Raw genomic sequence first — 15,114 nt, 5'->3', positions numbered from 1 at the left:
CTTAACAAAATTGGCTATCATATTACTTTACACAATTTTAAAATAATGTCTTATTGGAACACATCCAATTTCACTATTGATTATTTTTATTGAAATGTTTTAAAAACACTATACAATGGAACAACAGCATTGAAAAATATTTTTTCAAGTGGAAACTGGTGCCAGAAATGTAATTTTTGTATTACTATTTTGAAAGAAGAAATAAACAAGCATTATTTTATATTTCTTGTCGTAAAGTAAAGCAACTTTAAATATTTCTATTTCCAATCCATTTTCCTGTTTGTACAATTTTTAAAACTGCATTCTTTTACAAGGAAATAGATGTTTACAAAATAGAAAGGCAAACTGTTAAAAAAAAAGATGCACAATAAAAACAGAATCTGCTTGTACATATGAGCTTGAATTGTGTATATCCACTAGGTGATGTGTAACTTGTATATTTCCCTATCATTTTGTAATTCCTGCTTACACAGGCAATATAAAAGAAATCAAACAAATAATTATTTTACTTTTATTTTAAGCCTAATTAATATAAGCAGTTTGCATTTAGTTCATAATGACTCCATTAGAATTTGAAAAGGCTATATTAGATAACAATTTAATTATTTTAGATATTGATTTACAGAATAAATACTCTTTGTATCTCTTCAGAAAATATTTATACAGTATATCTGAGAAAGCTTTACATTTCTCTATATCTGTTACCCATAAAATCTTTATGTGTCTCAGGCCACATAAAGATGCCACCCATCACTAAACGCCAGCTTACAGTGGAACGCTGTTTAACAGAAACAATGAATAGCACCCTAATACAGTCTAAAAATTCCCAAATGAAGATTAAAATTATATCATATTATACTTTTCAACTAGTATGTTGGCATCCAATGGGAGTAAGAAATTTCTTCTTGCTGTGAGGTGATGTACCAATGCAAATATCTTTGGAATACAACATTGTACACAACAAAAGGCATGCTATAACTATGAAGTGTTCTAAGTGAGTGCAGAATTCCACTACTATCCAACTTCGTTTTTCACAAGAGTATCACAGGACTGAAGCAAAATCACACGTGTAGTATGCTGATTACAGATTGTAAGTATCTTGGGGAATTACCATTTCATTTAGTTCTTTTACATTGATACTACACCCTGCATTCCAGATGTTCAATTTCATAAACAAATATTGATTGAGAATCATCTACCAAGTAATGTTCTAGGCACTTAAATTATATTGGCTTGTACTCTAGAGAGAGAGATATTCAGTAGAAAATAAATGTGCAAAAATTCCTGCCCTCATGAGCCTTACATTCCAGCCAGGGGTGATAGACAACAAACATAATACATAAGCAAACCATGTACAATGCTTGACGATAGGTACAGTGGACAGAGCAGACTATGTTAAAGAAATCTCAGGAAGAAGAAGTTAATTACATTTTTAAAAATAAAATGACTAGCAGTCTCTTTCAGATAACAAACAAATATTTCAAGTAAAAGAGGTAGACATTTGGATACCCCAAGGAAACATTTTCTTTTATTTGTTTGTTTGTTTGTTTATTATTATTTATTTTTAGAGAGGGAAGGGAGGGAGAAAGAGAGAGAGAGAGAGAGAGAGAGAGAGAGAGAGAGAGACATCAATGTGCATTTGCTGGGGGGCGTGGCCTGCAACCCAGGCATGTGCCCTGACTGGGAATCGAACCTGCGATGCTTTGGTTCACAGCCCACGCTCAATCCACTGAGCTATGCCAGCCAGGGCAGAAACATTTTCAAGAGAACAGCCAGCACAGACATACTACAGTGAGAAAAGTACATGTACAAATTATATGTACCATTTAGTCAAGAACAATTTTTTAAGCATGAATTACCCCCCTTGATATCCTTTAAATGTTGCACAACATAAATAACTCTTGGTTTACTCTTCTATTGAACAGACAATATCAGGGAGTAGATCATTTAATATTTTGATGTTATTTCTTTCCAATTTTCCTATTTTCTCTTTTGCCCCTACTCATTTTATCTCCCATCCTTTTTATTAGCTTTTCATCCAACACAAACGAACAGTAATGCAGACAGAAGTAAAATGCATTGAAGTTGGAATAAGTATCATGCTAAGCACAATACACCAGATAGAAAAGGACAACCATAAGATTTCACTCATATGTAGTGTATAAAACAGAAAAGCAACAAATAAACAAAGAAAACAAGCAATCTGAAAGATATAGACAATATTATGAAGGTTGCCAGAGGGGAAAAAGGGTGGGGAAAGGATAAAGAGGATAAAGCAGTCAAATCCAGGGTAATGGAGGGAGGCTAACTTTGGGTGGTGAGCACACAGTTGAAATATACAGATGATGTACATATATAATTATATACTTGAAACTTATGTAATGTTATTTGCCAACATTACCCCAATAAGTTTAATTTGAAAAGATAGATTCCCTTGTCCAGTGACTCAGTTGGTTAGAGCATGGTCCTATGCATGAAAAGGTTGTTGGTTTGATTCCCCATCAGGGCACATACTTAGGTTGCAGGTTTCATCCTCAGTAGGGTGCATATGGAAGGCAACCAATTAATGTTTCTCTCTCTCCCTTTCTCTCTCTCTAAAATCAAGAAACATATCCTCAGGGAAGGATTAAAATAATTAATAAAAAATGACTGAATTTTCTTAACAATTTTGCTACTAACTAGATAGGTTAACTAATCACGTTTCTTGGCTTATTGAGAAAACATTTTATTAATAATATGGATTTGTGGCAAGAAAAGAGGTGGAGATAGAATGATCCCTCCAAAATTGCTGACAATAAAAGGTGTTATAATTATGGGGAAGTGTTTAGTATGCCAAAACAACTACACAAGTATAGTACTATGGAAAATATTGAGTTATAATAATATTTTAAAAATACTTGCTATTCCTAAAATTATGGTATAAAGATGAAAATTAAAAGTACAGGAAAGTTAGTGGTTGATAACTTATTTTAGGATTACCTATATCACTGATATGTAGTTGTCAGTATTTTAAGCATTTTTATATTTCTGAACATTTTTGTATTGAACGAGTATAAGAAATGAATATAATGGACTCTAAATAAATCAGTTAGATGTTTGAAGTTAAAATTAATAAAATTTTGTGACTGCATGGTTCATTATTATATAGCTATTAATCAGTTTTTTAGAAACCTTTTTTAATTTCCTAAAAGTTTATTTTCAATTCCAGGATAGAGATGAACTGAGAATATAGTTACAGACAAGGGACTGTTCAGAGGACAAACTTTTTTTAAAGTATATTTTATTGAGTATGCTATTATAGTTGTCCCAATTTTTCCCCTTCATCGATCTCCTTAGCACCTCCCCAGTCTCAGCATCCCCCTCCTTCCCTTAGTTCATGTCCATAGGTTGTACATAAAAGTCTTTGGCTTTTCCATTTTATATACTATTCTCTTTTTTAGCACATGATATTACTTTTTTTGAAATATTTTTATTGATTATGCTATTACAGTTTTTCCATTTCCCCCCTTTATCCCCATTACACCCTCCCAACCCTCCAGCATTCCCCCACCTTAGTCCACATCCGTGGGTTTGTACATATAAGTTCTTTGAGTCATTTCCTATGTCATTTTTTTATCTCTCCCTGTCTACCTTATGCCTACTAACCATGCTTCTTCTTCCCTGTACCTTTCCCTCACCATTCCTCCTTTGCCCTCTGTGTGATGTCCATTTTTCTGATTCTGTTCCTGTTCTGGTTGTTTGCTTAGTTTTTGTTTTTGTTGTTTTTCTTTTCTTTTGGGTTTATTTGTTGATAGTTGTGAGTTTGTTGTCATTTTACTTTCATATTTTTTATCTTATTTTCTTAGACAAATCCATTTAACATTTCATATAATAAGGCCTTGGTGGTGATGAACTCCTTTAACTTGACCATATCTGGGAAGCACTTTATCTGCCCTTCCATTCAAAGCTATCCTTCCAGCAAAGGATAGCTTTGCTGGATAGAGTAATCTTGGATGTAGGTCCCTGCCTTTCATGACTTCAAATATTTTCCAGCTCCTTCTTGCCTATAAGGTTTCTTTTGAGGAATCAACTGGTGGTCTTACAGGAACTCCTTTGTAGGTAACTCTCTCCTTTTCTCTTGCTGCTTTTAAGATTCTCTCCTTCTCTTTAATCTAGGGTAACTTAATGATGATGTGCCCCAGTGTGTTTCTCTTTGGGTCCAAATTCCTTGGGACTCTCTGGGCTTCCTGGACTTCCTGAAAGTCTATTTCCTTCCCCAGATTGGGGAAGTTTTCCTTCATTATTTGTTTAAATAAGTTTTCAATTTCTTGCTGTTGTTCTTCTCCTTCTGGCATCCCTATAATTTGGATATTGGAAAATTTCAGGTTGCCCCAGAGGTTTGTAAGAGTCTCTTCACTTTTTCAAATTCTTATTTCTTCATTTTCATTTGGATGGTTGTTTTTTTTTTCTTTTGTTTCAAATCATTGCTTTGAGTCCTGGTTTCCTTCCCATCACTGTTGTTTCCCTGAATGTTCTGCTTTATTTCACTTTTGGTATCCTTCATTTGTTTTTGTTTTGGGTTTTTTGTTTTGTTTTGTTTTTCATTTTTCAATCAAGCTCAATCAGATCTGTGAGCATTTTAATTACCAAAGCTTTAAATTCTCCATCATATAGGTTGGCAATCTCCTCCTCGCTTAGCTCTCTTTCTGAGGCTCTACTCTGTTCTTTCACTTGAGCCATATTTCCTTGTCTTGGTACAGCGGATAGAATGTAAGGGGGTGGAGCCTTAGGTATTCTCCCTGGCAGGGCAACCCTCTTTGCTGGAAGTGGTGCTGCTGGTCTGGTTGTTCTGGTTGATTTTTTTTCCTTCATTCTTTGGTTGTTGGAGTTCCCTGCAGTTTGATTTTCCTGTGCTTGTGGGTTGTTTATTGATTTTAGATTGCTGTTGTCCTCCTTTTGGTTGGTGCAAGGAAGTGAAGGGTCTATACCTATGTCTCCATCTTGGCCAGAATCCCCCCAAATCCTACACTATTCTTAACCTCTTCCATCAGTTATGCTTCTATTCCCTGTGCTTTTCCCCCCATTATCCTCCTCCCCCTCTCCACTGATAACCCTCCATGTGATCTCCATTGCTATCATTCTGTTCCTGTTTTAAGGTTGTTTGCTTAGTGTTTTTTTTGGGGGGGGGTATGTTCAGTTGTTCATAGTTGTGAATTCATTCTCATTTTACTCTTCATAGTCTTTGGTCTTCATCTTTTTCTTAGATAAGTCCCTGTAACATTTGATATACGGGCTTGGTGATGATGAATTCCTTTAACTTGACCTTATCTGGGAAGCACTGTAATCTGCTCTTCCATTCTAAATGAAAGCTTTGCTTGATAGAGTAATCTTGGATGTAGGTGCCTTTCATGACTTTGAATACTTCTTTCCAGCCTTTTCTTGCCTGTAAGATTTCTTTTCAGAAATCAGCTGATAGTATTATGGAAACTCCTTTGTAGATTACTCTCTCCTTTTCTCTTGCTGCTTTTAAGATTCTCCCCTTGTCTTTAATCTTGGGTAACTTAATTATCGTGTGTTTTTGTGTGTTCATTCCTGGGTACAATTATTTGGTACTCTCTGGGCTTCCTGGACTTCTTCCTGAAAGTTTATTTCCTTCACCAGATTGGGGGAAGTTTTTCTTCAGTATTTTTTCAAATAAGTTTTCCATTTTTTTCTCTTCTTCTTCTGTTTTGGGAACCCTTATGATTTGAATGTTGGAGAGTTTAAAGTTGCCCCAGAGGTTCCTAAGGCTCTCCTTATTTTTGTGCATTCTTGTTTCTTCATTCTGTTCTGGTTGGATGATTATTTCTTGTTTTGTTGCAAGACATTGATTTGATTCCTAGTTTCCGTCTTTTCACTCTTGATTCCCTGTATGTTTTCCTTTATTTCAACTTTGAGTAGTCTTCCTTCATTTTGTGACCAAGCTTAATCATTTCTATGAGTACTCTGATTACCAGTGTTTTGAACTGCATCAGATAGGTTGTCTATCTCCTCATTGCTTAGTTCTTTTTCTGGATTTTTAATCTGTTCTTTCATTTGGGCCACATTCTAGTGTCTTGGCACACCTGTTACTTGTAAGGGGTGGAACCTTCAGTATTCCCTGTGGAGGGGTGGCACACCTCTTTGCTGAGTTGTGACACGGTCTGGGCAGAAGGGGTCAGAGAGGGAACAATGCCCTTGCTCGGCTCTTGCCCCACTTTATGACATTTCCCTTGCTTCTTACAAGGGGATTGTGCCCTTTCAGATGCTGATTCTCAGGTACGTTGGTTTGGGTATGTTCTAGGACCACATGGGCCTCCCTAGTGGACTCTCCTGTAAGAGTGGGAGTTTCTTCTGCCACTGCAAACCCTACAGATGTTTACAGCCAGAGGCTTTGAATCTTTATTTTCCTCTGCTGAAACCCTAGGTTTTGTGGTCTGCAGAGGACAAACTTTTGATAAGAATAACCACAGTGGGCAGGGAATAACTTTGAGATAAAAATAATTACATGTTCAAGATCCACATATCAATCAAGCTGTATGAATGAGAAAATCTTTGAGGCCAGTTACAACAAATATTCAACACCTTAAAAATGAGTATCATTTGAACTTATAATTAACTCTTAGATATTTACCTAACTCTTAGGGTTTTTTAAAATATATTTTATTGACTATAATATTACAGTTGTCCCATTTCCCTTTATTCTCCTCCACCCTGCACACCTCCTCCCACCCGCATTCCTCCCCTTAGTTCATGTTCATGAGTCATACATATAAGTTCTTTGGCTTCTACATTTCCTATATTATTCTTAACCTCCCCTTGTCTATTTTCTACCTACCATTTATGTTACTTATTCTCTATACCTTTTACCCCTCTCTCCCCATACATTCCCCCACTGATAACCATCCGTGTGATCTCCACTTCTGTAACTCTGTTCCTGGTCTACTTGTTTGCTTAGTTGGTTTTTCTTTTTCTTTTTTTGGGGGGGGGGGGTTCAGTTGTTATAGCTGTGAGTTTGTTGTCATTTTAGGTGTTCATATTTTTTATCTTATTTTTCTTAGATAAGTCCCTTTAACATTTAAAATATAAGGGCTTGGTGATGATGAACTCCTTTAACTTGAACCAGATCTGGGAAGCACTTTATCTGCTCTCCATTCTAAATGATAGCTTTGCTGGATAGAGTAATCTTGGATGTAGGTCCTGCCTTTCATGAATTTGAATAATTCTTTCCAGTCCCTTCTTGCCTAAGGTTTCTTATGAGGAATCAGCTGGTAGTCTTATGGGAACTCCTTTTCTCTTGCTGCTTTTGATTCTCTCCCTATCTTTAATCTTGGGTAACTTAATGATGATGTGCCTTGGTGTGTTTCTCTTTGGGTCAAATTCCTTGGGACTCTCTGGACTTCCTGGAAGTTTATTTCCTTCCCCAGACTGGGGAAGTTTCCTTCATTATTTGTTTAAATAAGTTTTCAATTTCTTGGTCTTCCGTTTCTCCTCCTGGCACCCCTATGATTCAGATGCTGGAACATTTCAAGATGTCCTGGAGGTTCCTAAGCCTCTCTTCATTTTTTTCAATTGTTGTTTCTTCATTATGTTCTGGTTGAATGTTTCTTTCTTCCTTCTGCTCCGAACCATTGATTTGAATCCTGGTTTCCTTCCCAGCACAGTCCTTTCCCTGTAGATTTTCTTTATTTCAGATAATGTGACCTTCATTCTCTTCCTGGGTATTTTTTTTTATGCTGTTGAAGTATGTAGTGAGTTCCTGGAGCATCCTGATAACCAGTATTTTGAACAGCTTATCTGATAGGTTGGCTATCTCTTTGTTGCTTAGTTGTATTTTTTCTGGAGCTTTGAACTGTTCTCTCCTTTGGTTCATTTTTTTTTTTTTCTCAGCATGCCTGTTATGTAGTAAGGAGTGGAGCCTTAAGTGTTCACCAGGGTAGGGCAACCCACATCCTTGCATGGTGACACTGTATATGGCAGAGGGGTCCAAGAGGAAACAGTGCTGTTTGCAATGCTCTCTGCTGGTTTTCAGTCACTTCCCTTGACCCGCAAGCAATTGGGCCTTTCTGGTACTAATTCCCAGGTGGATGGGCATGTGTATGTACATTCTAGGACTTGGTAGGTCTCTCCAATGAACTCTCCAGTGAGGTTGGGAGTTTCTTTCGCTGCTCTCTGTACCCCCACAGGTGTTTTAAGTCAGAGACTTTGAGGCTTTATTTCCCCATGATGAAACCCATGATTGTGCTATGTGTCCTCACTCCTCAGGTGTTCCTCCTGGTTTATCAGCATGCGAATGTGGGGTCACCCAGTTTGTAAGCCACCATCTCACCTGGTCCACCAGCCATCACATTGCAACAAGTCCTATCTGCCCAGCTGCCCTACTCTGCCCCTCCTACTGGTCTGAATAAATATTTCTTCTTTTTTAAAAAAAATTATTTATTTATTTTTAGAGAGGGAAGGGAGTGAGGAAAAAGAGAGAGAGAGAGAGAAGCATCAGTGTGCGGTTGCTGGGGGCCATGGCCTGCAACCCAGGCATGTGCCCTGGCTGGGAATTGAACCTGCAATGCTTTGGTTCGCAGCCCGCACTCAATCCACTGAGCTACGCCAGCCAGGTAAATATTTCTTCTTTAACTGCTTGGTCATTGGACATCCACACAGTTTGGTTTTCTGTCAGTTCTGGTTGTTCTTTGTTTTTAAATTTGTTGTTGTCTTTGTTTTGGCTGTGCAAGGAGGCACAGTGTGTTTACCTACACCTCCATCTTGACCAACAGTTCTAACTTTTAGGTTTTTTGTTTAAAGTTTTTAAATAGTTTCTAATAAGTAAACATGTTTATGTATGTGATAAAATATATAAATTAATATATAATAGAATTTGCTTGGAAATAAAACAAAATTTTATGTTGAGGTACTTATGAATTATTAAAGTCTATCATCTATAATAATGTAATATTATAATTTCAAGATTTATATGACTGTATATTGTTTTAATACTTATTTTCATTTAAAGTTATTGACAGTCTATTGATTTGAATTTCAGAGAATAAAAGGAATATTCAAAATGGATGTTTTTCTGGTCAGGTTCCTAAGTTCAAGTGGGCTCTTTAAGTTACAGAGGTAATAGCAATAACATCTTAAAAGCTGTGATCAATGAACAGTGACACTGTGCACTTATGTGAAGACTTTGGCAGGGAATCTTACAGCCCTCAAAGGACTTAGTTATCCTTTTTTTTTTTTTCTTAAATCAGGTACAAAATCAAGCATAAAGGAGGTTAAAATCTCAGCACAAGAATAAAACCTTAAGTTCCTGAAAATCAGCTTCCAGATTAGTCGTAAAAATCTAGTAGATTTTGGCAGTGAGTCTGTAGAATGACCAAACTACTGCCAGGTGGATAAGTATATGACAGACGTTAAATGTAGTATTGGCCCAGCAGCTGATTCAGTCAGAGTATAAACTATAAAGTAGAAGAATGGGAAAAATCCCGACCAAAAAATGGCCTAGTGAAGGAATGAAGCAGAACATTTCTCTTTAGGTGTTCGAGTTAGAAAGAAAAAATGAGACCTAGAAAATAAAATCCAAAGCAGTACTCTTCTGAAACATAGAAATGGAATTTAACTGGTGGGTAGCTATATAATGGGTGGATATATAATTTTGTTTGTTTGTTTGTTTGTTTATTTATTTATTTATTTATTTTTACCTTTAATTGTTGTGCCAGCACAGTTTTCTGTCTTTTACTAAAATTCCAGCCACCCTCCCATCTGCCCATTCTCACTGCCATTTTCACCGCCACCCCTAGTTTTTGTTCATGTGTCTTTTATACATTTTCCTGTAAACTCTTCCCCATTTCCCCTGAAATTCCCTAGAATTCCCTCCCCTGTCTCACTTGGTCACTGCCCGCCTGTTCTCTATTTCAGTGTTGTTGACTATATATTTTGCTTGTTTCTTTCTCTTATTGTTTAGGTTCCTGTCAAAGGTGAGATAATATGACATTCATCTTTCACTGCCTGGCTTATTTCACTTAGCATAATGCTTTCCAGCTCCATCCACGCTGTTGCAAAGGGTAGGAGCTCCTTCTTTCTTTCTGCTACATAGAATTCCATTGCATAAATGTACCATGGTTTTTTGATCCATTCATTTACTGATGGGCACCTAGGTTGCTTCCAGCACTTGGCTATTGTAAATTGTGCTGCTATGAACATTGGGGTGCATAGGTTCTTTGGGTTGGTGTTTCAGGGTTCTTAGGATATAGTCCCAGCAGTGGAATTGCTGGGTCAAAAGGCAGATCTATTTTCAATTTTTCTGAGAAAAGTCCATACTGTTTGCCATAGTGGTTGTACCAGTCTACATTCCCACCAACAGTGCACTAGGGCCCCTTTTTCTCCACAGCCTCTCCAACACTTGTTGTTTGTTGCTTTGTTTATGATGGCCATTCTGACTAGTGTGAAGTGGTATCTCACTGTGGTTTTAATTTGAAACTCTCTGATAGCTAGTGATACTGATCATCTTTTCATGTGTCTCTGGACCCTCTGTATGTCCTCCTTGGAGAAATGTCTGTTCAAGTCCCTTGCCTATTTTTTAATTGGGTTGCTTGTCTTCTTAGAGTGGAGTTGTGTAAGTTCTTTATATATTTGGAGATAAATCCTTGTCTGAGGTATCCTTGGCAAATATGTTTTCCCGTACAGTTGGTTCCCTTTTTATTTTAATACTGTTTTCTTTAGCTGTGCAGAATCATTTTATTTGATGTGATCCCATTTATTTATTGTTTCCTTTATGTCCCTGCTCTAGGGGACATATCAGTAAAAATGTTGCTGCGTGAACTATCTGAGATTTTCCCTGCCTATGTTCCTCCTCTGGGACTTTAATGGTGTCACGGCTTATGGTAAAAATCTTTATCCATCTTGAATTTATTTTTGTGTATGTGTAAGTTGGTGCTCGAATTTCACTTTTTTGCATGTAACGGTCCAGCTCTCCCCAGACCCTTTGTTGAAGAGGCAATTTTTACTCCATTTTATGTTGCTGCCCCTTTGTCAAATATTAATTGAACATAGAGACTTGCATTGATTTCTGGGCTCTCTGTTCTGTTTCCACTGGCCCATGTGCCTGTTTTCATGCCCGTACCAGGCTGTTTTGATTACAGTGGGCCTTGTAATACAGTTTTGTATCAGGTTTGTGATCACCTCCTACTCTGCTCTTCTTTCTCAAAATTGCAGCAGCTATTTGTGGTTATTTATGGTTCCATATAAATTTTTGAGGTGTTTGTTTCTATGTCTGTGAATATGCCATTGGTACTTTAATAGGTATTGCATTGAATGTGTAAATTGCTTTGTGTAGTATGGACATTTTGATGATTTTAATTTTCTGATCCATGAACACGGTATATGTTTCCATTTGTTTGTGTCTTCCTTGGAATCTTTCTTCAGTGTTGTGTAATTTTCTGCATACAGGTCTTTTACCTCCTTGGTTAGGTTTATTCCTAGGTATTTTATTTTTCTTTTTGCCATATGAAATGGGATTTTTTTCTTGATTTCTGCTTCTGCTGTTTCAATTGCTAGTATACAAAAATGCTTCTGATTCTGGATACAGACTTTGCATCCTGCTGTTTTTTGCCAAATTCATGTATTAGGTCGAGCAGTTTTGGTGGATTGTATAGGATTTTCTATGTACACTATCTGTCATCTGCAATCAGTGACAGTTTTGTTTTCCCCTTTTCCAGTTTGGACCCTTTTATTTCTTTTTCTGTCTGATCACTGTTGCTAAAACTTCCAATACTATATTGAATAGAAGTGATTAAAGTGTACAGCCTTGTCTTGTTCCTGATCTTACTGGAAAAAATTTTAGTTTTTGTCCATTGTGGATATAGTAATTTATGATCCCTATAGTTATTAGAGAACATCAGCACCTACTGGGATGTTTTTTTAGCAAAAGTTATTTTAAATATTTATGATGTTCATAATAAGGAAATTATGTTGATAGATGCACTGTTAGATTTTTTGTTTGTTTTCAACAATCCTGTAGATACTTATTTATCTAACTTTATATTATTTTTACATGTCTGTGTACTTTATAATTGATGTTTGCTCCCAAATATGCAGCATATGTTCTTGCTACATATTAGCTACAATTACCTGATTATCCTCACCTTTTATGAAGCAGATATAAAATAAATATGATGTCTTAATAAGTTAGAAAATTGAATTTAGGCTTATTTTATATTATGCTTTAACTTTCAACCTTAATCTTACCTATTAATATGCTAGTTGATGCTAAACATATGAATGTTGTAAGAATTTTAACTTTACTTGATTTCAAGAAAAAATATTAAGGCTAAATACATTTAAAAATTGTGTAGTTCAGAAGATGTTAGATGTGAATATTTAATGTTAAGTAATTATTATGCTCTCCAGGTAAATAATTTAAAAACAAGTTATAACTTGTTTGTTTCAACATGGGAAATTGTAACCACATAGGAACTTAAATGTTAAAATGACTTTTTCCACTAATTAAAACCAGCTTTGTCTAGTCTATTGGCACAATGACTTAGTGCTTCCCCCTGCCACCAGGTCCTTCTACCTGCTCCACAGGTTGCACGTCCACTCTCTTAAAAAGCCCTCAGGACAATTAAGTTCCAGTCACTGTCAAACTAGTTTAAAGAACAAAATAGTCTGTGATCAAAGAACAGAGTTTTGGTCAAACTAAAGAGAACATTTTGACCTCAGTTACGTTTTAGCCCACACCCAGGAGTTGAAAAACCCTACTGATCAGAGGAGGAAGATGGCATCGGCATAGGAGAGAGCAGATTCCACTTCCCTCTACACACAGTAAAAAATCCTAGTTGATCTATGGAATAAAAGAGCAAACAACCCACAGTACATCACATATGAAAATAAGACGCCAAAATTGTAGCGGAACCAAAAAACTAGATGGTAAGGAGAATGCTTCAGGACCATAAGATCCCAGGAACCAGCTCGGGGGCCCAGCGGGGCTGCAGCCTCAGGCCCAGTGCCTGCTGCCAGGTTTTCACAGAGTCCTTGGCAGAGAGCTGGGGCAACTATTACTTCGAGCCAAACAAGGTCAGAGTGGCACTGGGAGAAATCCGGTTGCTAGCAAACCACAGAGGCTGTGAGAATCCTCGGAGTCTGGAAACACTGGCAGAGTTGAGAGTTGTGTGACAGGACCTGACCCCTATAGCCCCTGGTCTGACTAGAGATTGGGCTGTGGGAGAGGCCAGGACAATGTATGGAGCGGCAGGCTTGAGTAAGGAGGAATTTCTCAAAAAGAAAAAGTGAAAGACAGACACTGTTTGTGGAATTCTCCCCAAGCAGATCACTGCAGCCTCCCCGCCACCCAGCCAGGCAGCAATCCTGAGGCTGCATAGAACGTCATGCTTGTCCAGAAGACCCTGCGCACCCCCACAGCACTGGGAAGGGTGAGGCAGCCTGGCTAAGCCTGCACACTACAGCACACCAGCGCACTCCCTCAACACTGCCCACAGTGATAACCTTGGGGAAAGGCCTGGGTCCCACACCCAAGGCACAGGCAGGGGAGAGGTGTCAGGATAGCTCCACAGACAGTGCAAGCAGCTGACTGAGTACAGATTGGGAAGGAAGAAAAGCCATAACCAATCGCCTTTCAGCCTGCTGAGCCACCAAGACCAAAAAACCAGTTTGGCCACTATGAACTTAAAGGCAATTATATTTTATTATATTTTTATTTCTTTATTTTTAAATTTTTAAATTTTTATTGTTTTTTTCCTCTTTCAATTTCTTTTCCTCCTTCCTTCTTTACTATTTTATTCCTTCTTCTATTCTTTGCTCCAATTGATTTCTTTTTCCTTCCTTCTTCTGGCCTTTTTTTTTAAACCTACAAGTGAGACCAAAAACCAAACAAAAACAAACAAACAAAAAAAACCCTGGAACTGTAAAAAGACCAGAGTTGAACCCAAAGAAGAGGCATAACAACAGCTGTGACAATGAAATAAATTTCAGTCTGCTATTCCAGAGAACCTAAAAGTTATTGCATATTTGTATTATTATTATTTTTCCATTATTCTTACATCTTTTATATTAATGGTATCTTTGTATTACTCTTGTTTCTGTATAGTCTGCTTTGCTAGGCTGGTTATATTGTACCACTTGAAAGGTTTACTCTGATATCTCTTTCATAGTGTATTGCTAATTTACTGTCTTTCACTTCACTTGTGTCCCATTAGCACACTACACAAGGTCCTACACTCCCTATTCTTGTTACCTAGATCACATAGATTCTGTCATATGATTGTTACTACTCTAATATTATTGTAAATAATAGCTATTCAATACAATTCTAAATACTTCACAACACCCCTCCCAGATATTAGCCCACTTCACAGTTTCCTGAACTCTATTACTATAGTGATTAACTCTATTCTCTAAAACACTACACCTATTTACTATCCTTTACTCTCACGTTACTTCAGAATCTGACCCCCCACAAACTCACTGCTTTCTACAACCAGCTCACAATCCTTCCAATCCCCACAAGAGTCTTATCATCTTTCTATCCTTTCTAAAATTGGCTAGTTGGGTGGAAGATCATGGTTAACACTATACATAGCCAAAGGATCTCCTATCTCTTCTCTAATGGCTGTTAATGTAAATATCATAGAATACTCTCCTGCTGCCTTAAACCATTTTTCCTTCCCCCACCAGTGGATCACAAAAAGGGGAGGTGAGAGTGGTGAACACCAGGATACCCTCTGGAAAAGAAAACCCAACTACAAGGAACCACTAATGATAACAACAGAAGAAGATGAAGGAGGGAGTGAAACCACACAAACCTCAACCCAGGACCTATCTGGAAATACAACTAAAAAGTGGAAAAACTACCCACTACAAACAACTGAACAAGAGCAAAAGAGAATCCTCAAAACCTTGTGAACATGGAAGAACCAGCTTCAATGAAACCTGCCCTCACCAGCACAATAAAATACAAGAGGTGGTGGACAGAGTGACCCTCATTTAACCAGCTGGTAAGAAGTACCCACCAAAGAAAGACCCAACAACAATCAAAACCCAAAGACAAACACAGAGCCAACTTAAATATCAGCCCAGGCCCAGTGAGCTCGGGAGATCAAGGAGACT

The 15,114-nt window shown here is 37.3% G+C and overlaps 1 protein-coding gene across 1 annotated transcript in view; it reads right to left on the bottom strand.

Annotated features, from left to right (window-relative positions):
• The window catches only part of FOXP2 (forkhead box P2), an 852,864-nt gene that overhangs the window by 416,660 nt on the left and 421,090 nt on the right, over positions 1–15,114 (bottom strand). The window lies entirely within an intron of this gene.

Source organism: Phyllostomus discolor, chromosome 10, assembly GCF_004126475.2.
Source record: "Phyllostomus discolor isolate MPI-MPIP mPhyDis1 chromosome 10, mPhyDis1.pri.v3, whole genome shotgun sequence".
NCBI lineage: Eukaryota > Metazoa > Chordata > Mammalia > Chiroptera > Phyllostomidae > Phyllostomus > Phyllostomus discolor.
Note: the sequence above shows the minus strand (reverse complement) of the source record. Positions and strands in the feature narration are given on the sequence as shown.